General features: G+C 33.0%; 1 protein-coding gene across 2 annotated transcripts in view; it reads right to left on the minus strand.

Annotated features, from left to right (window-relative positions):
- The window catches only part of LOC141487240 (uncharacterized), a 111,683-nt gene that overhangs the window by 32,145 nt on the left and 67,000 nt on the right, over positions 1-12,538 (minus strand). The window lies entirely within an intron of this gene.

The following is a 12,538-nucleotide window of genomic DNA, read 5'->3' on the forward strand; positions in this document are numbered from 1 at the left end:
GACCCTTTATGAAGCTCCATCACGCTGGAACCCACTATGAAAACATTCTACTTTTTTTAGCCTAGTTTACCTACAAACGATACTAATAAATGTAGTAATGTTCATTTTTTTGTATTCTTATCGGTTACTGAGAAACCATTATTGATATTATTCTAACTACGAAGGACGAGTAATAATGTGCCAGAAAGTTCTGAAATAGGTTCTAAATGGATTGTAGTTTATTGTAGTAACAACAAAATATTACTATATTTTATATTCCTTTGAGCTATAGCAAAAAAGCTACTATAACAAGAATACAAAACATAAAATAACAATTGTGCTCAAACTACAAACGATGAAGTTGATTGTAGCTGAAATAAAATGTTTGTAGTTACCATAAAACACATCTTTCTTGCGCATTGTTAGTCGTATGTCGTAGTTTCAATTGTATCAATAGTGCTTTCTTAGTAGCTGATGAGACTACAAGAAAATGAACACTACATTCATCAGCATCGTTTGTAGTTAAAATTTTGTTTTTGATTCACTACGAATGCACTTTCTTAAAAAATACTCGTTTTTATTTCATTCATTTTTGATGTGTTTAATGGTAACTACAAACATCTAATTTCAGCTACAATCAACTTCATCGTTTGTAGTTTACGGACAATTGATATTTTATGATTTGAAGTCTTGTTATCGTAGCTTTTTTGCTATACTCCAAAAGAATATAAAATAAAGTGATATTGTGTTGTTACTACGATAAACAACAATCAATTCAGAACCTATTTCAAAACTTTTTAGTGCATTATTAATTGTATTTCGTAGTTTGAATAATATCAATAGTGCTTTCTCAGTAACTGATGTGACTACCAAAAAATGAACTCTACTACATTCATCAGCATCGTTTGTGGTTAAAATATTGTTCTTGATTCACTACGAATGCACTTGAAAAATACTCGATTTTATTTCATTCGTTTTTGATGTGTTTAATGGTAACTACAAACATCTAATTTCAGTTACAATCAACTTCGTCGTTTGTAGTTTGAGGACAATAATTATTTTATGATTTGCAGTCTTGTTATAGTAGCTTTTCTGCTATAGTTCAGTAGAATATAAAATATAGTAATATTTTGTTGTTACTACAATAAACTACAATCCATTTAGAACCTATTTCAGAACTTCTTGGCAGAACTTCTCGTCCTCCGTAGTTACAATAATGTCAATAATGCTTTCTCAGTAACCGACAAGACTACAAAAAAATGAACATTACTACATTTATGAGTATCGTTTCTAGGTAAAGTAGGCTAAAAAAAAGTAGATTTTTTTCAAAGCGGGTTTCAGCGTGACGGAGCTCCTTTATGAGTAACCCAGTTCCGGAAACCGAATTAGGTTTGTTGCTCGCAACGGCTGCAAACTTAGAAATAATTGAAAAGAAATAACTTCACAATCAGAGAATTAGTACTTGCCAGTCCCAACGGGTCTAGATTCTTCTCGTCGGTAGCTGGAGCTGTTAATCAAAACTTTACAAAATCAACAACTCCACCACTAACAGATGGGAATGTTTCAATTTCAGCAATAGCCACAGTAAAAGCAAATCTACAAACTGAAAAATTTGCGTTCCACTCCACAGTCGATTTCCTGGGAAAGGCACCACCCACTATTCCCACACCAGAATCCACAATTCCGAAAATTTCTTCTCGACAACATGTACCCAGGCGAATTTTGAAACAGCTCAATATCAACATGGCGGGTAGTCCTGTTGAAGTACCCGTCATCGTACTTGAAAAGTGCGCAAATGAACTCACACCAGTATTTTGCTGCTGCTGCTTCGTTAAGTTTGTTGAGGGATTGAAATATACACCAATATACCTTGGCACAGTAATATAGCTGGAATTGCAAATGCTGCTTCTCAAAAGCTTGAAACACTGTTCCGAACCAGAAAGCTGTACACACCTAATCAACTTTTTATGCTTTATAAAGCTCAGATCAAACCTTCTTTGAAGTATTGTTCTCATGTATGGAGCTCCGCCTCTAAGCATACCCTGAGGCTGCTGGGTTCCAGAAAAGAGGTAACTCCCTGATTGGAGACGCGAACATCACTTGCAACCTTGATAGTCTGGAACATAGAGGAATGGTTGGAGATTCATCTCTCTTCTATAGATACTTTCACGAGAAGTATTCAGGTAACTTTTGTTCACATTTCATTCCACCAAGAGCGATACATATCAGAAATACGCGACGAACTGAGGCTGCTTATCGTTTTGAGGTTCAACTCTGTACATCTCAAACTCTGTTCAAGAACTCATTCATTTGGAGAACTGCGTTTATGTGGAATAAACTTGATCTCCAGCGTTTCAAATCCAATGTGAATCGCTACTTTTGCACCTGTACCGATCTGAGAGCGCCTTGAAGATTGTTCTTGGAAAAAAATTACGCTGATGTCTGAAAACAAAATGAACATAGAATATTTGACCACAACTGTTACAACAATAGCTTTTCAGCTCTTGATCCTAATAACGAACCCGGGAGGTTAGATAGTAGTACAGCCAGGAAGCAAGTTATCAGCTCTTCAACGGCAAAATGTTTTGAGCAGGAATTGCAGAATTCACATCAAGAAAGAAAACAAACTCCCCTTGAGCAGATTAGCAAACGCAATCGCTCAAATGCCCTAACTAACTAATGTATCGACAGGTTCAGCCGACTTTAAAATGTCATCAAATGGAAAGGTTGCTGCATCCATTGAGGTTGGAATCTTCAAACTGAAATATTCGACAACCTCAATAACGACCAATCAACTGGAAGATCTGCAGTAATTATGGCTTCCATACATCGCTTTCATTTGATATATATCAAAAGTTTAACAATTAGGCGAACTAGCGAAGGAAAACTGCCAGTGATTTTAGTTTCTTTGAAATTCTGAAGACAAAGAAAGATTGTAGCTTCCGCGATGTTGAGCAAAGTATCTATATAATTTCTCAGATTTTTTTGATAGGCAAAATTATTAGATACGACACGTTACTGATGAATAGAACATTTTTCTGTGTGATAAATTCTTTGAATTCTTTGCAGTACCTTTCTTTTCGAGGTGAAAGAAAGTGGTTGTCCTTTCTACAGTTGTATATGGTTCTCCATTATAGTTTTTGAATTTTTCAGATTGAGAAATGTGAAAATAATCAAAGAGAAGGTCTTTGAAATCAATGAATAAAAAATTGTTTCAAACCTACAGAGGCAAATCAGATTGTGGAAGGAAATCCTCATCTATATTCCATACCTCCGTGTCAGTAACTTCTTCAACATCGATACAAATCAGCTAATTCCAAAAAATTAATAGTCGTACACACTAAAATGGTACAAAATAGGGATTTCCAAAGTCGAATTGCATGAACTTCAAAAAACTTTGACAGTCCAAACTTTTCTGCTCATGATTTCTTTTTCGACTCCTAGGCTCCAATTTATCCTACTCACGACTAGTGAAATCAGTGAGAAAATTCAGTTCTCCTTGTTACTACTAAATGTTACTATTTCCATTTCGAAAATGACAGTGTTTCACGTAAGTGAAATTTATTTGGTAGTTTTTGAGAACATTTCCACTGGTGCTTTGAGACAGCCTTCCCCAAAGTTTCAAAATATAAATGCCAAAAGCAGATCAATGAAAAAATTAATCTTTCTTCATCATTGAGGCGCAAAATTGATGACCTCAAGAACTTGAATCATTTGAGGAAACACGAGAACTCTGAAATTTGTAACAATGCATATAAAATAAATAAGAAAGCTGTTGAAAATGAGATAAGAACCAGCAACAAAAGTGAAACACTTTGGCATAATAATAGCCCTCTAAAATTAATGAAACCAAAAGTATTTCTTTGAATCATGATAATAATTTAATTACTGATGAACTAAAAGTCGCTGAAACATTCGGAGAATGTTATAGATGAAAAAACTAAAATCCATTTCAAAAGAGTTCATCTAGGGATGGGAACTACAATGCCAAATGTCAACACAACAATGTTTTTCTCACCAGCTACAGGGGTAGATGTAAAAAATATGGTGGAATCGCTACCTAATAAAAAAAGTACAGGGTATGATGAGGTTTTCATTGAACTTGTCGAAGAATGTATTGATATTATATGTGAATCAATTACGCACCCAATAAACTTATGTATTTCTTCTGGAGGCTATCCTGATCTTCTTAAAATCGCACTATTGATTCCGATATTGAAAAGTAGCGATTGCACTAACATAGAGAATTATCGCCCCATATCGATTATCAGCGTCTTCTCTAAAATCTTTGAGGAGATTATATCGCGCAGAATAAATGACTACCTGAAAAGATTCGACTTGATGGCTTTCGATAACATCATTCAACGGAAACAGCAACACTCAAATTGGTTCAACAAATCCATGATTCAATCAATGAGAAAAAAGTCGTTGTAGGACTTTTTTCCGACTTACTCTGAGTATTGAAAGTGTTTAAATAATTTCTAAAAAACTCTTCAACATTGGTATCAGAGGCAATATCAATAGGCTCATTGTCTCCTTCTTAACTAATCGATATTTCAAAGTGAAACAGAATAATACAATATCTGATGAGTTTTCTGTTATAACAGGAACACCACAGGGTAGTATTCTTGGTCCACTGATATTTTTGCTGTATATCAATGATCTTCCTGATAACATAAGTTATGGTAATGTGTACCTTTATGCAGATGATACGTCTATCATCTTATCGAGCAAAACACCAGATGAAATGAATACCCAAGTCAACATCTGTACTGTAAGAATTCAGTGAGTGGTGTTTTGAAAACAGATTGATTGTTGATGTCAATAAGACTGTTTGTATTAAATTTCCATATTCTCCTCGAAGTCTACATAACTTCACCTTCAATTTTCTCAACGAATCTCTGAGATCAACAACTTGTACAAAGTTTTAAGGAACAATTGGAGAGAACACAGAGTTTACATCTTGAAAACTGAACCAATCTTATTACCTAATAAAATCACTGAAAAGTAAACTAGATACCCAAATCTCTACTAACGGTTTATTACGCAAAATTTCACTACATAGTATGTTGCAACATTGCTGTCTGGGGATTAGTCACTGAAATTGACAGAATATTCGTAAAACAAAAGGCACTGCTACGATTAATTTTTAACCTTGATCACAGAATGTCGTGCAGAAAAATATTTCAAGAGAATAAAATATTAACTGTGGCAAGCATATTCATTTTAAAACTGATGACATATATCCATGAAAATAAAAGGCACTTCGACCTACGATCGGAAGTACATAAATATAGTATTAGAAAAAACTATATGCTTACAACTCGAAAACACCTCTATACAAAATATGAAGTCTCCTGTGTTTGTTAGAACGAGTATTTATAATAAACTGCCAAACAGTGTAAAGACACTGCCACCAATTGCCTTCAAACAAAAACTCAAGTCATTTTTATCGACAAATTGCTTTTACACACTTGACGAATTTTTACTTGAAGTGGTAAATATTTAATATTTCTTACAATATTTATTATTTCATTTTATTATATTTCATTACATATATATATATATATATATATATATATATATATATATATATATATATATATATATATATATATATATATATATTTGTGAAACCACAAATGTGCGGTTGGCTCCTGTTGGTGGCTCCGTGCATTTGTATTTCTATCTTTTGGTAAACAAGTGTTGCCCATCCTTACACTTGGCTGCACCATACTGATGATGGGCCAAAAGCCCAAACACGTGTCTATGGTTTGCCACTTTCATGAGTGCTATGTCCGATATTAACTTCTGTTTCTATATCAAGACACTCAATAACTTTCATATTTGTATATATATATATATATATATATATATATATATATATATATATATATATATATATATATATATATATATATATATATATATATTGTATATATATATATATATATATATATATATATATATATATATATTACAATGTAGGTTTTCACGGATGGTAGAATATGTTTCTATATCAAGACACTCAATAACTTTCATATTTGTATATATATATATATATATATATATATATTTTCACGGATGGTAGAATATGATGTGTTGTTTTTCCGGGTGTTCATCCGTTGTGTACTATTCGATAGTCGACGTTTCGCCATCATCTCAGATGACATTATCAAGACAAGTTACTGCTTCGCTTCGTTAGTTACACCTCTCGAAGCGAAGCAGTAACTCGTCTTGATAATGCCATCTGAGATGATGGCGAAACGTCGACTATCGAATAGTACACAACGGATGAACACCCGGAAAAACAACACATCATATATATATATATATATATATATATATATATATATATATATATATATATATATATATATATATATATAAATAGAGATTTTATCGAGTGTGCATGATACAAATCAAAAATGAAACAATTCGTGGACACAACAATTTACACTTGGCTGCACCGCGCTGATGAGGCCAATAGCCAGAAACACGTGTCCGCGGTTTGCCCCCCTTTTTTGCAGTGTTATGTCCAGTTTGTGTATGAAAAATACTTCTTTGTATGATCTACACATCTTCAATGTATAGAGTTTATTTTGGAATTATTTCGTATCAAGAATGCTAAAAAAATTACCAATGTTGCGCGCAAATATATGTTGAAAACGTATTCATAATCTGAAACTGTTCCTTCGAATTGATGCAGTATTTCACAGACGATCTTCCTGTAGTCATTCAGAAGTTTTTATATGACACAGTTGAAGTTCAAGTAACAAAATCCCATTGCGAATCATCTACCGTACTTGATCCGATTGAAAAATTAACGTAGGAGACATTCCTTTGAAAACCCGCAGATTCCTTTGATACGAGCAAGACTCAAACAACTCGTGGAGGGAAAATAAATTATTTCCATGGAGACACGGCAACACTTCCAATTCCGGAAAGTTCTTTGTTGTATGGAGCGCTTCTGTAGACATTTCATTTAATTCCAAATTGACTTTGAACGGATAAATGATGATTGTCTGCAGCTCAAAGACCACTGAAACTGGATATTATTTCAAAAGCAAATATAATCATTCTCAACGAACAGCTTTTATTAAAAAGAGCGTCGTACAAGAAAAGAATAAAAATAATATGATAAGGTTCTCCATTGCAATTTTTAAATTTTTTAGATAGACAAAGAGGAAGTATTTGGAATCTACAATTGTTCCAAACTTAGAGAAGGCCTTCGTATCAATAGCTTCTTCTGCATCGCTGATATTCAGTTCATTCCAGTTTATATTTGTCCATACTAGTTGAAATAGTACAAAATAGGGATCTATCTGGTGATATAGTGAGTTTAGTAGGAACCTATTTTTCAACATATAAGAAACCCAGATGTTAAGATTTCACTGTCGCCAAAAAAATATTGATGAATTTGAAGTCAAAATTGGTGAAATTGCTATGCAGAATACACATGCAAAGGTTAGGTTTTTGGGAGTATCTCTGGATGAACATCTCTCTTGGAAATTCCAATTGCGAACAATTATCTTCCAAACTGAATTCTTCAAAATATCTCTTTATCAATTTACGATCTGTTCTAGAAGTGCAACAGGTGGTGAATGTTTATTATAATTGATGACTCACTGAACTGGTTAGATCACATAGAGCAGCTATGTGCCAAAATCTCAAAATACATATTTCTACTCTGAAAACTAAAAAATGTAATTAATGTACATCCTCTGTTATACACCTATTATGCTTTTTTCCACTCCAATATTTCATGTGATACGATTCAATGGGGTAATAGCACAAAGGCTAATGAAGTTTTTCTCCTTCAAAAATAAGCAATTAGAATAATAGCTGGTGCCAGTTACACCAGTTGGGGTGGCTTGATCCTTGTTCTGTATTTTTTTGTTTGATTCTGTTTTCTAGTTTATCTATTGTCTTTTGGGTGTATCCGTGTTCGTTCGCTTTTTGGTATATGACTTTCCGTTCTTTGTTTCGGGCTTCATTGCTGAGTGGTATCCTTAACATTCTAAATATGAATGCGTTATATAGGCAGCCAAAGATAACACAAAAAATAAACAACTATGAAAAAGAAGAAGACAAAGACCAAAACGGGATATACAGTATACAATGCTCGGACTGCAACAAATTCTATATCGGCCAAACCAAGAAAAAACTGATCCAAAGGTACAATGAGAACAAAAAGGCATACATGAATCCAATAGTATATAAATCAAAACCTCACAACACACGCCATACAAAACAAACATAATTTCCCCCCATCAGAGAATATAAAACTCATAAAACAAGTCAACAAGAGAAACCGCATGGACATTTGGGAAAACATCCATAGATTCAACAGTCATAAATCACTTATCGAGGAGCAAGTACAAATCAAAACACAACAAGACCTCACATTCAATATATTGAACAAAACCATACACATTCCTAGAGAAGATCTAACACAAAGAAGAGTACCTGATGCAGTACAAATACAGGCAAATTTACCTAAAGTATCTGAAATACCTGATTGAGACGTTCTGACCGTATAAAAAGGCAGACGCCAGGATGACAAGTTCAGTTAGTTCAGTTCATACATATATATATATATATATATATATATATATATATATATATATATATATATATATATATATATATATATATATATATATATATATATTCTACAAGAAATCCACAAAAATGAAGAAAACTATGAAATTAACTCGGAATTTCACAGTTATTTCGCCAGAGGCGGCCAGTTAATCAGACCAAGCAGAAAGAGACTGCAAAAATCCAGTAAAAACTCCCTCGACGTAAACATCCATAATGAACTATCAACATACGTAAAAATGTACCCCAAAAGTTCAAAAATTTTTGTAAAGACTTCTTGACAACGCATGCTCGCTATTCTACAAAAGAATATATGGCTGCCCTCACGGCAATGACTCATTGAACATGTATCCTTAATCCTTGATTTGACAATATGTTTATATATGTGTTTGTATGTATAAGTATATGTATATATACATGTGTAATATTTTGTAATACTGATGTTTTTTTTCTAATCTTAACTATTTTGTAAGTCCTTGACTTATCCTATCTGTATTGCACTGTTTGTACACCTGAAGGATCAATAAATATATTATATATTATATTATGCCCAAGTCGAATCGAAACTCAGATATGATATTTGCCTAGGGGGTAATGCACCATGTCAAATGATATTTTCATTGCATAAAACCGGATTTTGAGATGTATCGCGAGAGTTTCTAACAGAGAATCGTGTAGAGCTATTTTCAAAACATTTCGTGAAATAAGAAAAATAAGAACACTTTTATTAGCAAGTTTTTATAATATATGTATGTGATTTTATGAAAATTCATAATATGTGATTAACTATGTGTTATGTAAATTTCAGTGTAAGTGTATTTTAATCTTTTTATTTTTCTTTTTTGATGTAAATTTTTGTTTCATTTCAATGTACTAATTAACCTGCCAAATGAGGATTTCAATACATGTAAGCCATGTCGAAAAATGGAAATAAATATTGACTGATTGATTGATTGAAAACCATCGTCGAAAACGACTTCCCAAATGTTTTTGAATGTTTTCCAAATTCAGATAAGACTTTCTTTATACCTTTCGCACAATATTCCAAAAATCTGCCGATGTACGAAACTTTGAAAATTAATACTGGTCATATGGAAATAGAAATTATATCCAAAGACAAAATTAAAGATATTGGCATATTCATAGATGGAAAATTGAAATAGAATCACTACTTTGAACATATTGAAAAAAAAAGATCATTGATTCCCATTTTCAAGTTCATGGAACGAATGTTTGATCACAAGCAATTGGAAATGGACCACATATGAGTTATGACATTTTAGCATGAGGTGGAGTAACCAACAACTTCCTCAAAAACCTAGAGGTCACTCTAAAGTAGATCTTGAAAATTATCCATGATAAAAATTTCACCTATTTTTCAGATCTCTCATGTAAAGGGAGCAGAGTGCTAGATGCACGGCAACTATACTTCCGAAGAATAATATTGCATTTTCATAGAAATAAAACTAATTTTGAGGGAATAGATCATGTCTGCAATACGAGAAATAAAGCGATATCAACTGCAACTATACCAAAAGTCGAAAAAACATTATCACAGAGACACTTCACGTACCTAGGACCCATAATGTACTTAAAAATACCATCAAATCTCACTAAAATTCATTCACTTGGTTCATTCAAAGAACTTCCCAGAAAACGGCTCCATTCTACGCCAAGAATGGAAATACACAAATTAATAGATATGAAAAATTATTACCATACCTAGTGCCACATTTTCTCAATTTTAAATAGTTATTGTAGTACAGTTTGGTATGTACCTGCAAATGATTAATGTATATATGTGTATTTTTATATCCTTCTGTGGGTCAACTTTCATATTCACCATACATTTGTTGATTTATTCATTTATACATTTATTGTATCACAAAAGCATGTTTATGGAAATTTATTATTATTATTTATTTCTTTACGCGATAAATTTCGCCAATAATTGATGAAAATCATAATGTTTCAAAGAGTTTCACATGTTTATTGAAAATCTCATGATGAAGTGTTGACTAAATCAGTTTTTTCTGTAATTTACTGTGACGTCTATTTTATAATCATTGCTATTTTCCTTACCTTTCTTTTATTCGTATCATATTCAATATCCACCCTATCAATTACCAAAACTTTTCCAATATGCAACGACCTTACATTATAAATGAACCAATAGGATTTCTACACCTAAATAAATAATTTTCTAGTCTTCTATCGAAGCAGAATTCAATACAGTCCATTGAAATCTCCGATAAGTTCGTCTAAAGTGAGTAGGTAAGTAACCAGTTAGTGTTGAAGGACAACCCAAATAATGCAAAGTTTAGCATTATAGATCTGCTAAGTGGGAAGATTTCCAAAAAGGAGTTCAGAACTTTTCCATTGCTAGGTATTTCTTTCAAATATGATAATATTCGGTCGGTCGGTAGCCGGGCGGTTCGACATGGGTGCTTTGTTTACTCAGTCAATCGGCCGATGCGTGAGTCGATGGTTCAAGCCGCAGACTGAATGCTCGATTTTCACTTGCTATCGTCCAACCCATGTTAGGAATCACACATTTAAAGGTAAGACCTCGTTAGTCCTTAGCTCAAACAAGTTTCGACTTCTGAGGATTGTCGTACGTAGAGGTGCGATAGCTGGTTAATGGAAAAAAAAAAATTTAACATAACATATTCGTCAACATGTGCTTATGAGATTTCGAAAGTTATTCTATCAAACATGCATGTGTGAGTATATTGATTTTTGAATGTAATAACCTTCCAACAAGAAACCATCATTCAACAAAATTTGTTAGGAAACTGTTGCCGTCGCCTTTGAAAATCTCACACACCGACAGTGATAATGGCAAAAATCAGATCAGGATTCATATAAAACGACCTGTTTGTTTCGTATAATTTAAATTTTATGAGAAAGTAGTTATTTTGAACGAGTTTTTACTTCCAGAAAGGAAACTTCCGAGCATTTTTTGCAGAGAGTTCATTTTGAAGTTGATATCTTAGTTATTTACTTCAGAAGTTCCTCACATGTTTTAGAGAAAATGGAGAAGCAGAAGAGCAAAACAATTTTTCCGCAAAACCTAATATCTCTTTGAAAATTTGTCTTTTTCAATTCCGTATCATAATGAAATAACGACCCAAAAACAAAGCATTCGTGAATCAACACGAGATGGCAAAAACTTGTCATAGATCTCATCAGTAGTGCTAGGCTGAACTACAAATGTACCTATCATTGGACTCAACTGTCCGTAAAAAACAAGCTTGAGTACAATTGATAGTAAACATCTTACCTTCTGCCACTTTCTTATGAGATTGACAGAACAATCCAATCACAATGGATCACAGGCTCTGATTTTAACTAGTTGTCTTGCAGTTAAAACTGCAGAGAAAGAATGAAGACCGGTCTCTTACGTTCAAAAGAGCATACAGAGTTAACGAACTAATTTACTCGCACACATAAAAGCTGAAAATCACAAATTCTTGGAACTCTCGAAACTTCAATGAATAAAATTACGTCGAAGAATGAAACTAATAAGAAAAACAAAGGAAGGAAACATGTTAATAAGAAACTACGTACAAGGGAAACTCTTTTCATTTTGTGTAATTAATAATTCAAGCAAAAACCATCGCTAAGTTCAATATTCAACTCCATACCAACACTTTGTTTGATCTCAAACAGGATCTGTACAAATATTGAAGTCCCAACTGCGACGTTCTGCTTATCCTTTATTTGTATTATTGAGTCCCTCGCGTATTACCACAAGCTTCCGTATTTGCAGAGCAAATATAAAAGTTTTCCACTCTACGCTTGCTATCATGTGATATCTATTTTATCGACCATTCGCTGGAATAAAAGAAGTGTAAAGTAATTCAAGTCATATCAAAAGAAGAAATGAATGTAGCTATGATTTTCTCAATACTTTACACTGAAACAAATACTCTCTTTTATATCACCAAGTTGC

This window comes from Leptinotarsa decemlineata, unplaced genomic scaffold (genome assembly GCF_025532065.1).
Source record: "Leptinotarsa decemlineata unplaced genomic scaffold, Ldec_3_MD MMD2_tig00078422_RagTag_RagTag, whole genome shotgun sequence".
Taxonomy (NCBI): domain Eukaryota; kingdom Metazoa; phylum Arthropoda; class Insecta; order Coleoptera; family Chrysomelidae; genus Leptinotarsa; species Leptinotarsa decemlineata.